Source organism: Hevea brasiliensis, chromosome 16, assembly GCF_030052815.1.
Source record: "Hevea brasiliensis isolate MT/VB/25A 57/8 chromosome 16, ASM3005281v1, whole genome shotgun sequence".
NCBI lineage: Eukaryota > Viridiplantae > Streptophyta > Magnoliopsida > Malpighiales > Euphorbiaceae > Hevea > Hevea brasiliensis.
Window position 1 is genome coordinate 44,916,607 of NC_079508.1, and position 13,023 is coordinate 44,929,629.

General features: G+C 38.7%; 1 pseudogene; it reads left to right on the forward strand.

Moving 5' to 3' along the window:
* The first annotated feature begins 2,903 nt into the window (after positions 1 to 2,903).
* LOC110640910 (probable terpene synthase 6) overlaps positions 2,904 to 13,023 on the forward strand; it is a 34,118-nt pseudogene continuing 23,998 nt past the window's right edge.

A 13,023-nucleotide genomic window follows, 5' to 3' on the forward strand; every position in this document is an offset into this window, starting at 1 on the left:
CCTCATAGCGCTGGGCTGCACAAAAGACACTGCCTTACAAATTGGGTTAGGAAAGTGAACATCTGCTACAACTAACTTCTTCACAGAAAATTCAACCTCCTAGTCAATAACCATCACATCCTTCCTCTTCTGAGCTCTAACTGACCCCTCATATATGATGAGTGCACAGGAATAAGCCTTTCTTCTTTTTGTGAAAGTTGCCACCATTTCTTTTTTGGCTTACTAGTCCCTACCACTGTTCCTATGCAATCTCCATCCTGCCCACCCTTCGGCACATGAGCCACTTTCTTAGGGTGTCGTCGACGATGTTGCACCGGCATCGACAAACCCATGGAAAAGTGCTTACCATCCTAGACAACTTGAGGTGCAGCCTCAACACAAGCCGTAACTTCAACATTAGACACAATACCAATAGGCACCTCCATCGTTGTCAAACCAATAGCCATCTTTTTATTAAAAGACCCATCAAGACCATCCATAACAACTTGCCAATCAGAATTAGAGGTATCTTCCCAAAAATCTAACTCTTACTCATCATCCTAAAGATCAAGCTGATGACATACAAACAGAGATTTACCTAACTGTTTCGATTCAGTATGACTACCATTATAGGCCGAATTAACACTCGTGGTAATATAACGCTTCTGCAAAGGAGATGCCCATAAAGAAAGATCATATGAAAAGCCAACATCCCCATTAACAACCTCGATCATCTCGCATTCATCCATCAAGTGATCCAATAAGCCACAACAATAAAAAAAATTTTTGTAATCGTTCATATCGAAAGTAAATCCAACACTTTGTCCCCCCAGCTAAGGCGACCATAACACCTCTACGTAAGGGTTTAGAGATGTCAACTTCAACCCTTACACGAGCAATGCCACCCATGGAAAGCAAATCCTCCTCCTTCACATCAACAACCTTGCCAACCACTCCTACTATCCTTTTGATAGAAACCTGACTTCTATGATTGAAAGGAACATTACAAACACGAACCCCAAAAACACAAAATTGCAAAAAGATCTCTGAAGGCTGAACATTATCTTTAACCTCATTCAGTAACATTAAATGCTTGTTAAAATTCTAGGGACCCTCTCTTAGCACCCTATTTCGATCATTTGTATTGTCAAACTCATAGATGAATCGTCCCTCTAACAGAGCTTGAATCTTAAATCTGTGTTCCAATCTTCATGCTCCATATATAGCTTGGGTTAAGCTGTTAATGCTCATAGGTTTTTTTTTTTTTTAATAGAATATGACCCAAAAGACATATGTCCACATTGTGATTAGCCCCCTCATCTGCACCTAATGGAATCATCTCTGCCTCCTCCTTCGTTAACTGAAACTTCTCCCATAGCAATTCAAGTTCCTTTATCATGAATACTCACAATAACAAACAGAGAAACCAAATCAAAACCCTACAAACGAAGGAAAAACATGAATAAAGCGGCTTCCAAATAGAACCGAAAAAACCCTAGAAAGGGAAAAAAAAGTCCACTCACAAGGGAGAGAGCTTCTATTAAAATTTGGGGAAAAAGTTTACAGATGACTAGGGTTTAACATATTAACCATCTTTAATATCCAATTCATTATTTTTAAATTCGTTTTATGAAATTTTGTGTTAATACTACCGAGAAAATACGTCCAATGCTAATTATCAATGGATTGATTCTGTCAATACATTTTTTTTCTTTTTTGTTTCTACTCTTAAACTTTATCAATGACACAAATCTGTTGATAAAATTGGCCAATTTCCTCGTCATTGCTCCCGCCACTATTTGGCACCACAATTACCAATTACACTATCCACTACTATGTCGTAGGTATAATTCATCAGAAATTACCAACACTAATCTCACCATAAATAATTTTCATAGTTAATTAAGAATTTCCTTGTAGTAATTGACAACTTCACTCTCTTATATACATCAAAATAGAATGACTATATATATTCATAAGATTCTCATTTCACTTTCACAAATGTGGCTCAAAGTGGCACTTTATCAATTATCATCGCATGCCAGCTGACCCATATTAGTATTATTTTTATGAATAAACCTAATAAGTATCATTATAATTTATTAGGTATGTTAAATATGAAAATGATGTCAAACTACTCGATCGGCCTCAACCACATATCCAATAACAAGTCGTATACCATTTGTGTTTCTTACTCACAGTCAAGAGATATTGTATATATAAATACATAATGTATTAAATTTACATTCTAAAATATAATTTAAAATAATTTATATTTTTCTTGTAATTTGCCTTCAAAACAAAATTTCAATAAATAATGAAAAAGCATGTATATATCCATTTAGTTGTTTTCATCGATCTGATTATCCAAAATAATTTGTCATGATTAAAGTTATAATGATTAAAACGTTTTAAATTTAAATTAAAAATAATTTTTAAAATTTTTATAAATATTTTAGTTATCATGATTAAAACAGGTTAAATTTAAATTAAAAATAAATTTTAAAAATTTTTATAAATATTTTCGTTATCATGATTAAAACATGTTAAATTTAAATTAAAAATAAATTTTAAAAATTTCAATAAATATTTTATTTATCATGATTAAAACATGTTAAATTTAAATTAAAAATAAATTTTAAAAATTTTAATAAATATTTTTTTAAATAAGTTTTTTCTATAACAGCAGCTTATAACAATTAAAATAGAAAATTCACAACTCAGCAGCCATGACCTGTCAGGGTATTTCAAACGTGCTAAAAATCTGAGCATTAAAAAAAGAAGTGTATATATATATATATATATATATATATATATGTGAAGATAAATAGAGATGACATACTATAATATTGGGGATCTTCCTCTACAAATAGCTTTAATTTGGTTTAATAGGCTATCTGAGTTGCTACTTTTTGGGTTCCGAAATGGCCAAGCAAGCTCAAAACCAGCAAGACGTTGCTACTTTTTGAGTTGCTACTTTTCTTGTTCTGTTTGTTTAGTTTAGTCTTGGATCTGTTGTACTTTCTTTGTCAGGGAGCTTTTGCTTGCCTAATTTAATTTTACTTGTCAGCTACATTGTTCAAATGGACATTGTTGTTCTAATCATGATTCTAAATTGAATTCTAATTTTTTGCAGGAATTCGAATCATACACGAAAGAGGTGGAAATACTTAAAGAAAAGATAAACGATATACTAACACAACCAACAAAAGAGTTGATCGAAAAAATTGAAGTCATCAACTTATTATGTCGTCTTGATGTATCATATCATTTTCAGAATGAAGTTGAAGAACAACTGAATCATATTTTCATTGAATCATATTTTCATTGATCTTCCTAAACTCCTAGATGATAATGAGTATGACCTCAATACTACTGCGCTTTTATTCCGAGTCTTAAGAGAAAATGGATACAAAATACCTTCTGGTAAGTATGTGTATGCATTAAAAATTATTTATATATAAAGTAAAAGAAGGTGATATCGATAATAAATTAATGATGATGAATCAGATGTATTCAACAAATTCAAGGCCAGTGATGGAGGGTTTAAAAAAACACTGGCCAGTGATGTGAAAGGCCTCCTTAGCTTATACGAAGCTACCTTTCTGAGTATGCATGGAGAAAATATTTTGGATGAAGCTCAGGGTTTTACCAGGCAACACTTGGAAATCTTAGCTGCGAAATCAAGTCCTCGTCTTGCAAAACATATAAGGGATGCTTTCCTGCAACCATTCCATCATACCATAGACAGAATAAATGCTAGGGAATACATATCCTTTTATGAAGGGGAGGAGTCAAGGGATGAAACTCTGCTTAAATTTGTAAAGTTGGATTACAATCGATTGCAATTATTGTACAGAGAAGAGCTAGCCTCTCTCTCAAGGTAAATTTTCTAATGTTCACTCGAAACACATTCAGTTTTATGAAATCAATATATGATGAGTGCCAAACGATTTTTACACTTAGTTAATAAGGATCATCATGTAACACAATTGGACTTTTGCTCCGTGGTAATGGAGTCTTCTCTAATACTGTGTATTTTGGTAATTGAGTGTTCTCGTGTTGTAAGAGATCGGAAAGAATTTTCGCAAAAATTCCTAATAACATTCTTTATATATATATATATATATATATATATATATATATATATATGTATGTATGTATGTATGTATGTATGTATTTATTTATGTATCTCAGGTGGTGGAAAAACTTAGGAGTTGCCGAAAAGCTTCCTTACACAAGACAGAATTGCAGAGGCCTTTCTCTGGGCACTTGGAGCCCATTTCGAGCCTCAGTACGCTTATTCTCGAATGGTGGGGGCTAAGTTTATAGAAATGTTAACAGTAGTAGATGACACATACGATGGATATGGCACATTTGATGAACTTCAACGATTTACTTCTGCAATTGAGAGGTTGGATGCGCAATTATACTTACATTAATTAATCCCATTTTCCATTTATAAGCTAATTTTATTGATGGATAAAAGAAATTAAATAGTTAATTAATTTCGGTCTCTCTAACAGTTTAATTTCTATCCGAAATTTTCAGGTTGAATATTGGTGCCATTGATGAGCTACCAGATAACATGAAAGTTCTTTACCGATTTATCCTGAATTTTTTCAATGAAATTGAAAATGATGGCTACAAAACTTCTTACCTGAAGGAGACGGTAAAACACAAACAGAAATTTTTTTTTCTTTTTAAATATTACAATTATTTACATTATTCGAAGCAAATTCTTTAAGCTTTTTAACACAACTAAATTTTAGTGTTAAAACTCTGTTCGATAATATTAATTGTTTAATAATTGTTAACTATTTTAGTAACAGTCAACTATTTTATTAACAGTTAATTGTTAGATATTAACCGTCAGTTGTTAGCTGTTTGTACAATGATTTAAAGTTTGGTAAAAATAAGTATTGAATTAGCTGTTAAATGTAAAAAAAGTGGTATCATCTAACCTCTAAAAGTTAAAAAGAGCAACTTTTTATGAATCACTCTCTTAATCTCTAAAAATTAATATAAATATTATGCCACTGAATAGTATAAAGAAGAGAGATAATATATTGATTATCATCAAAATGCTAATGACCATTTTGAAAACTGTTACTAAACAGGACTCAAAGATAGATTTATAACACTAAGTGCCTTGCCTCCGCAACTCCTAATGAACTTAAGCTGAAAAGGATATCCTATCCAGTCAAGGCACCGAAATCCTCTTAAGTCCCGTCCACGGGCCCAAACCCACCACGACTCCACTTGCGCAGACTCTGGGTTCGCCAGGCCCACTCTTAGCGCAGAGCTGTTTTTTACGCAGGGGCGAGACTCGAACCCAGGACCACACAGACCGTTACGAGGCTCTGATACCACTTGAGCTAAAAAGGATATCCTGTCCAGTCAAGGCACTGAAACCCTCTTAAGTCCCGTCCACGGGCCCAAACCCACCACGACTCCACTTGCGCAAACTCTGGATTTGCCAGGACCACTCTTAGCGCAGAGCTGTTTTTTACGCAGGGACGAGACTCGAACCCGATACCAAAAAAAGCCGGGAGCCCTTACAATACATATAATGTACTCATGCTATGCCTATTCCCTCTCCATAGGCACTCACTGGCTGTGCCCTTTTGTATATTATACATATGATAACGGGACCGTCGCACCTGATATCCTAACAAAGATATTTCTGATACACAGGATCCTCTTAGAGAGGCAAGTGTAGAGCATACGTATCTATGATTATAAGAGTATGATACAAGTTCAAAGGTTTTCGGAGATAAAGAGAAAAGGTTTAGAAAGCCATAGAAGAGAACTTCAGAGAATATTATTGAAAGGAAAACTGAGTCTGATTACAACTGAAGAGAGCAACTCCTTATATAGACTTGGAGGCTCTTAGCATTACAGGCAACCGGTTAAAAACTGGCTACTGACACTCTTAAAGTAGATAAAGTAAAAGCAAAATAAAGAAGGACACATCATTACATTATTGACTGATAAACTTTAACTTTTCTCATTGAGTGGTGGACAGGTTGAGGGTGTCAAAGCCGGAGTCGTCAGAGTCGAGTCCAAAAAGTCCTTTGGCCACTGTCGGTGTACAGGAGATGGTGGGTCAGCGCTCTGAATGGCATCCCGTGGCTCTGTGTCCATTGGATCCTGGGAATCTTGCCACATGGGATGGGTCCAGTCAATGGGCTCATCAGTGAGAGACCGGATGGGACCAAGTGATGTACAATTCACATGAGGAGGCACCAGACAATAATAGCTGTTGATTTCACAGAGATATTCAGCTAGTTGTCTTCTTAGGGGTCCCATGGCATCTTTTTCAGTGATTGATCCCTCATAAGTTCTCCATTCGTGCTCAGTGTTTTGGGTCCAGAGGAGTCCATCGGGCTTTCTAGAGAAAGGCATGTGCATTATAAACATGGTTCTGATATTGGGCTGAGCGCTGATGGGCCTGTCCTCAATTCCATGGGTGTCTATGATGCGCTTCAGACTGTAGTGCCATGCTGAATGGGCTTGAACCATTCCAGGAATCTAGACAAGAGAGTCCTATTGGTGTTACACATGACATACTGGTATAGGGCCATGAGTGGGAACTCTATCCCTGTGGAATAGAGAGTAACCATGCACCAGAGGAGCCATAGTTCTTCCAGGATGAGTTCTCTGTCAGGGTGGATACTGAAACAGGTGAGGAAAGGGTTATCAGGGATAAAGATAGACAAGGATAGGAGTAACCCTCTCAGAGTGTTTCTGGCACTTAGGTAGTAGAACAGATGATCCCTTGCAAATATAACCAGTTTTGTGATAGGCTGGTTTGGTGAGCATCCGAGAGGAAAACTGTCTGGAGTAGGAACTAGGAAATTATGCATTGGAGAAGGAGTATGTGGAGAGGATGATGATGATGCCATAAGGATCAAAGGGAGTGTAGAGAAAGATTGAATCAAGTGGAGGTTTTTGGGCCTGGATAGAAGATCAGGAACCAAGTTGTGTTTCCCTTTGATATGCTGGACTGTGAATTTATACTTAGCGAACCAGTCCTTTAGCCTCAGTAATTGTGGTTCAGGGAGAGACTTGTTTTTGAAGTCTAGAACCTTTGGGAAGGATGAGCTGTCCATGACCACAGTGAAATGGTGGCCAATGAGATGGTATTCGAATCTCTTTATCCCATTTTTGACAGCTAATATTTCTTTGTAGACAGAATGGTAATGTTTCTGAGGCTCTGGGAATTCTCCACTAGCATGTCCGCAGATATGCTTTTCTCCTTATATCTCTTCAATGAGGACTGCACCCCAGTGGGTGTCACTAGCATCAGTCTGAAGGATCCGATGTCCAATGCTGGAGATCTTCAGAGGTGGCGAATTTAGAGCCACTTCTTTTAGCACCTTGACTGCAAATGTCTGTTCTTCTTTCCAAGGTGGAGCATTCTTTTTAAGCATCTTTGACAGCTGGCAGGTGTGGGTGGCCACATGGGGAATAAATTTCCTGATATAATTAATAATACCAAGGAACTGCTGTATTTGTTTTACCGTTAAGTCCTTATCAGGGAACTTCAGTAATTCTTCTGCAAGGTGAGGTCCCGGTTGGTATTTTCCATCCTTGAACTTCATTCCAAGGAAGTCAATATCAGTTTGGGCCAATGAGCTCTTCTTTTCTGATAGCATAATTCCAAAATAAGCCTGGAGCCCTTACCATACATATAATGTACTCATGCTATGCCTATTCCCTCTCTATAGGAATACTTCTTGTAATTCCCTTTCTTCTTTGGCTTGCATTCACAATTCTTTTCCTTGCATTTGATAGCAAGGTGGGACTTCTGACAGATATTCTTCAAGGCTTTGCTATTGTCAATGATGTCCTTGAACAATTTCTGTTGCTCGCACATCTTATCTAAACAGGCTAAAGTCATCTGATGGATTTCTCCAATGGTGATGGCATTCATTGCTCTTCTTGTAGCAGTGATGCTCCTGTGGAGTTCAGGTTGTAATACTTCTGGGAGAGAAGCAATGTATGTATGCCTGAGGTTGACATCGTTATAACCATTTAGTAAATAGTAGCACTGAGCCATGCGCCGGTAATGCTTTTCAATATCTGTTCTTTTTAAAGAGCAACAATGCATGTCAAACAACTCCTGTCGTAGCTGTTTGCCCTGTATAACATTCAGGTGACAAAACTGGGCTTTATTATATTCTCCAATGGAGGCAAACCAGTCTTGTAATGTGCCAGTAGTTCGAGAGATAAATTCTCCGAGAAGAGTATGAGAATCAGCATCTTTTCGAAGCATCTGAACATCAAGCCAAGTTTTAAATTCTGCAAGACGATCCCTCCATTTTGAGGGGGGAATGTCGTCCAATGTAAACCATGGGCCTGAGCTGGGCCTGGATTGATGTGGGGCGCCTGGGAGATTAAAATTCAGGATTAGATCATCTTCTAGCATTTCCACATGTGGATCTTGGGCTTGAGGAGGCCCAGTGGGAGGGCCTGCAGTGCCACTGATGGAATCTGTAGTTGGTGAAGGGCCTGTTTAAGATGCAGTTGGTTGGGGATCAGCCATGAGCAATGTCGTGATATCCATTCGTCCATCCTCACTGTCATTAGACGAGTTATCAGAAGAGTCATCTTCTGGTTCAGAGGGTATAGACATCATATGCTGAGGAGGAGGATCAGGGTACATTTTGTCCTTTCCCTTATCAAACTTCCTTTTTGGAGGAATAGATTTTTCTGAGGAAAAAGGACTTTTCGGCTCATATCTGGTAGATGTAGGATTGGGTCTGAACAAAGGGGATGGGTGATATGTGGTTGGAGGTGGTTCATATGAGTAGTTAAAAGGGCCGAAAGGAGAGTATGCAGTTTCAAGAGTAGGAAGGAAAGGATTATGGGCCATTGGAGTGGAAAATGGGCTATAAAAAACAGGAGCCTCTGTTGGCTTACGCAGGTCTGCTTCAACTTGGGCTAACTATTTTCTTAACCTTCTGATTTCCTATTCCTTCTGGTTAAACTCTGCGCCAAATCTCCTTTCCTGGATTGAGGATCTTAAATCCTTATCAAGCTGGGCAATTCTACCTTGCAAATCTCTATACATGTTCTGGGCAAATGCAGTGAAAAAATCGACCTTCTGATCTATATGCTCAGTCCTAGTGAGGACTTGATCAATCTTGGAGTCAATTCATTATAATGTTTTATTCTGGACAGCTGCATTCTTTGTCTGCTAATTTAGAACTTCTTCAGCTTGAGTGATCGGGGTTATCTGACCTTCACTATCAACCTTAGTTGAGTGAATGAAAGATAGTGGAGATTTTGGTTTGCTGGTCTATCTGTTGTGCTAATGGGGGAAAATCTGCTTCATAAGAGGCATGTGAAAGCATCATACAGGGTTGCACCAAAGAAAGTGCAGGAGGAGGGGAAAAAACTGGTTTAAGAGGGGGCAGTTTCTTTCCTTCTTTTTTGATGATCTCAAGGGCAAGCTCATAGATGGGAAGAGGCTTCTTCTACTTAGTTTCCTCATGGATACCAATCCATGGGCTATTATCAGGATAGTCTCTTCTGAGAATTTGTTGAGGCTGTCAAGAGGCTTTCCTTGTTCTTTTGGTAAGCTTCCTCCAGTTTTTATCAGACAAGGGATGGTCATATTCATTTTCTTAGTAGTTATCACAACAGTCATAGTCTTCATCGCACATTCCAGATCCTGGGAGATCCTAGGGACAGGGACCATCTATCTTCTGAGGATAGATGTAATGGTTGTCAGGTGTTACTGCTCCAATAGGAAAATCTTCTTGCTCCTTTTCTAATAGCTGGACCATCATGGTCTGGAATACAGGTAAGGATCCTGTAGAATGCCATGGTGGCTGGAAGGAAGTCTGTACTGTACCGTCAGGATTTCTCCTGAAAGAGGATTCCGTGATCTGAATTGGTTGAGAGGTTGAATGGAGCCTTTCATAATTGGTAAACCAATCCTTTGGGATAAGCTGTTCAAGCTCATTTCTAGTTGCCTAGGTATCTGAACAACTGTTGGGGTGGTCTCAGTGTCTGCTAATACGAGCAGAGCATCATTTGATACGGATAGCTGGGATAGATCTACTGCATGATCTTGCAGCCTGTAGATAATCTGATGGTGTAACGTAGCCATCATGGAGGATGTGACTTGTGCCGCACTAGTGAGTTGGATTTGGACTTTTAAAGCGGTGCTGAGATGTGGATTCCTGAGTGAAAGATTGTAGTTCGGGAAGAACGTCAGTACCACACTTCCAGCATGCAAAGTGGTAAGGCATGTTCTTATCACTACATGTTCATACTATAAGAATCTCGTATCCAGGAGTGATACTCTTGCCGTCACTGGAAGCCCTCGTCTTCCATGTAGACTGAGGATAAGTCTAACGGCTCCAAAGTGGAGGTGAAAAAATCCTTCTTGACTCCATCTGGGAATGAGCTGAGGAGGGATTTCTAAGGTCACATACTATTCAGCAGATGAACTCTGAAGAGAGCATTGATCCATTCTAGAGGCCTGGACATATTCTTTTGATAAAGATCTTCTGGAAGAAATGAGAGATCTGATAGATCTGATTAGAGATCCAGATCGTCTATAGATATTATAGGGACTGAGAAGAGGTAAGAGAGATTCTCCAACCTGAGCATCTTTAGGTAGAGTAGATAATTCCACGAGATTATCAATACTGGAAGATAGTGTTCTTCGAAGTGGTGAAGAGAAAGAAAGAGAAGAGGTGAGATTAACAATTTCAGAGGGAGAAGGTGTCTGGAGATGAGTTTCAATAACAAGGTTAGGTGTTTGAAAAGCCATGTTATGGTACGTGGCGTTGTGGCTAGAGATCGCTCTACCTTCTAGGAAGGAATCAAGAAGTTACTAGTTTCCAACTGATATACCAAGATAAGAGAAGATGGCAGAAAACAGTGATACAGAGATTAAGAGAAATATCATAGTTTGAAAATTTCTCCCCTACTCACCAGTGAAGGATGTATAATACAAGTATAACCAGACTCTGATACCAAAATAAGCTGGGAGCCCTTACCATACATATAATGTACTCATGCTATGCCTATTCCCTCTCCATAGGTACTCAATGGCTGTGCCCTTTTGTACATTATACATATGATAACAGGACTGTTGCACCTGATATCATAACAAAGATATTTTTGATACACAGGATCCTCTTAGAGAGGCAAGTGTAGAGCATACGTATCTCTTATTATAAGAGTATGATACAAGTTCAAAGGTTTTTGGAGAGAAAGAGAAAAGGTTTAGAAAGCCATAGAAGAGAACTTCAGAGAATATTAGTAAAAGGAAAACTGAGTCTGATTACAACTGAAGAGAGCAACTCCTTATATAGACTTGGAGGCTCTTAGCATTACAGGCAACCGATTAAAAATTGGCTATCGACACTCTTAAAGTAGATAAAGTAAAAGCAAAATAAAGAAGGACACATTATTACATTATTGGCTGACAAACTTTAACTTTTCACATGGAGTGGTGGATAGGTTGAGGGTGTCAAAGTCAGAGTCGTTAGAGTCGATTCCAAAAAAGTCATTTGGCCACTGTCGGTGTACAGGAGATGGTGGGTCAGCGCTCTGAATGGCATCCCGTGACTCTGTGTCCATTGGATCCTAAGAATCTTGCCACATGGGATGGGTCTAGTTAATGGGCTCATCAGTGAGAGACCGAATGGGACCAAGTGATGTACAATTCACATGGGGAGGCACCAGACAATAATAGCTATTGATTTCACAGAGATATTCAGCTAGTTGTCTTCTTAGGGTTCCCATGGCATCCTTTTCAGTGATTGATCCCTCATAAGTTCTCCATTAGTACTCAGTGTTTTGGGTCCAGAGGAGTCCATCGGGCCTTCTAGAGAAAGGCCTGTGCATTATGAACATGGTCCTGATATTGGGCTGAGCGCTGATGGACTTATCAATTCCATGGGTGTCTATGATGCGCTTCAGACTGTAGCGCCATGCTGAAATGGGCTTGAACGATTCCAAGAATCTAGATAGGAGAGTCCTGTTGGTGTTACACACGACATACTGGTATAGGGCAATGAGTGGGAACTCTATCCCTGTGAAATAGAGAGTAACCATGCACCAGAGGAGCCATAGTTCTTCTAGGATGAGTTCTCTATCAGGGTGGATATTGAAACAGTTGAGGAAAGGGTTATTAGGGATAAAGATAGACGAGGATGGGAGTAACCCTCTCAGAGTGTTTCTGGCACTTAGGTAGTGGAACAGATGATCCCTTGCAAACTTAGCCATTTTTGTGATAGGCTGGTTTGGTGAGCATCCGGGAGGAAAACTATCTGGAGTAGGAACTAGGAAATTGTGCATTGGAGAAGGAGTATGCGGAGAGGATGATGATGATGCCATAAGGATCAAAGAGAGTGTAGAGAAAGATTGAATCAGGTGGAGGTTTTTGGGCCTGGATAGAAGATCAGGAACCAAGTTGTGTTTCCCTTTGATATGCTGGACTATGAATTTATACTTGGCGAACCAGTCCTTTAGCCTCAGTAATTGTGGTTTAGGGAGAGACTTGTTTTTGAAGTCTAGAACCTTTGGGAAGGATGAGCTGTCCATGACCACAGTGAAATGGTGGCCAATGAAATGAAATTCGAATCTCTTTATCCCATTTTTGACAGCTAATATTTCTTTGTAGACTGAATGATAATGTTTCTGAGGCTTTGGGAATTCTCCACTAGCATATCCGCAGATATGCTTTTCTCCTTGTATCTCTTCAATGAGGACTGCACCCCAGTGGGTGTCACTAGCATCAGTCTGAAGGATCCGATGTCCAATGCTGGGGATCTTCAGAGGTGGCGGATTCAGAGCCACTTCTTTTAGCGCCTTGACTGCACATGTCTGTTCTTCTTTCCAAGGTGAAGCATTCTTTTTAAGCATCTTTGACAGCTGGCAGGTGTGGTTGGCCACATGGGGAATAAACTTCCTGATATAATTGATAATACCAAGGAACTGCTGTATTTGTTTTACTGTCAAGTCCTTATCAGGGAACTTCAATAATTCTTCTATAAGGTGAGGTCCCGGTTGGTA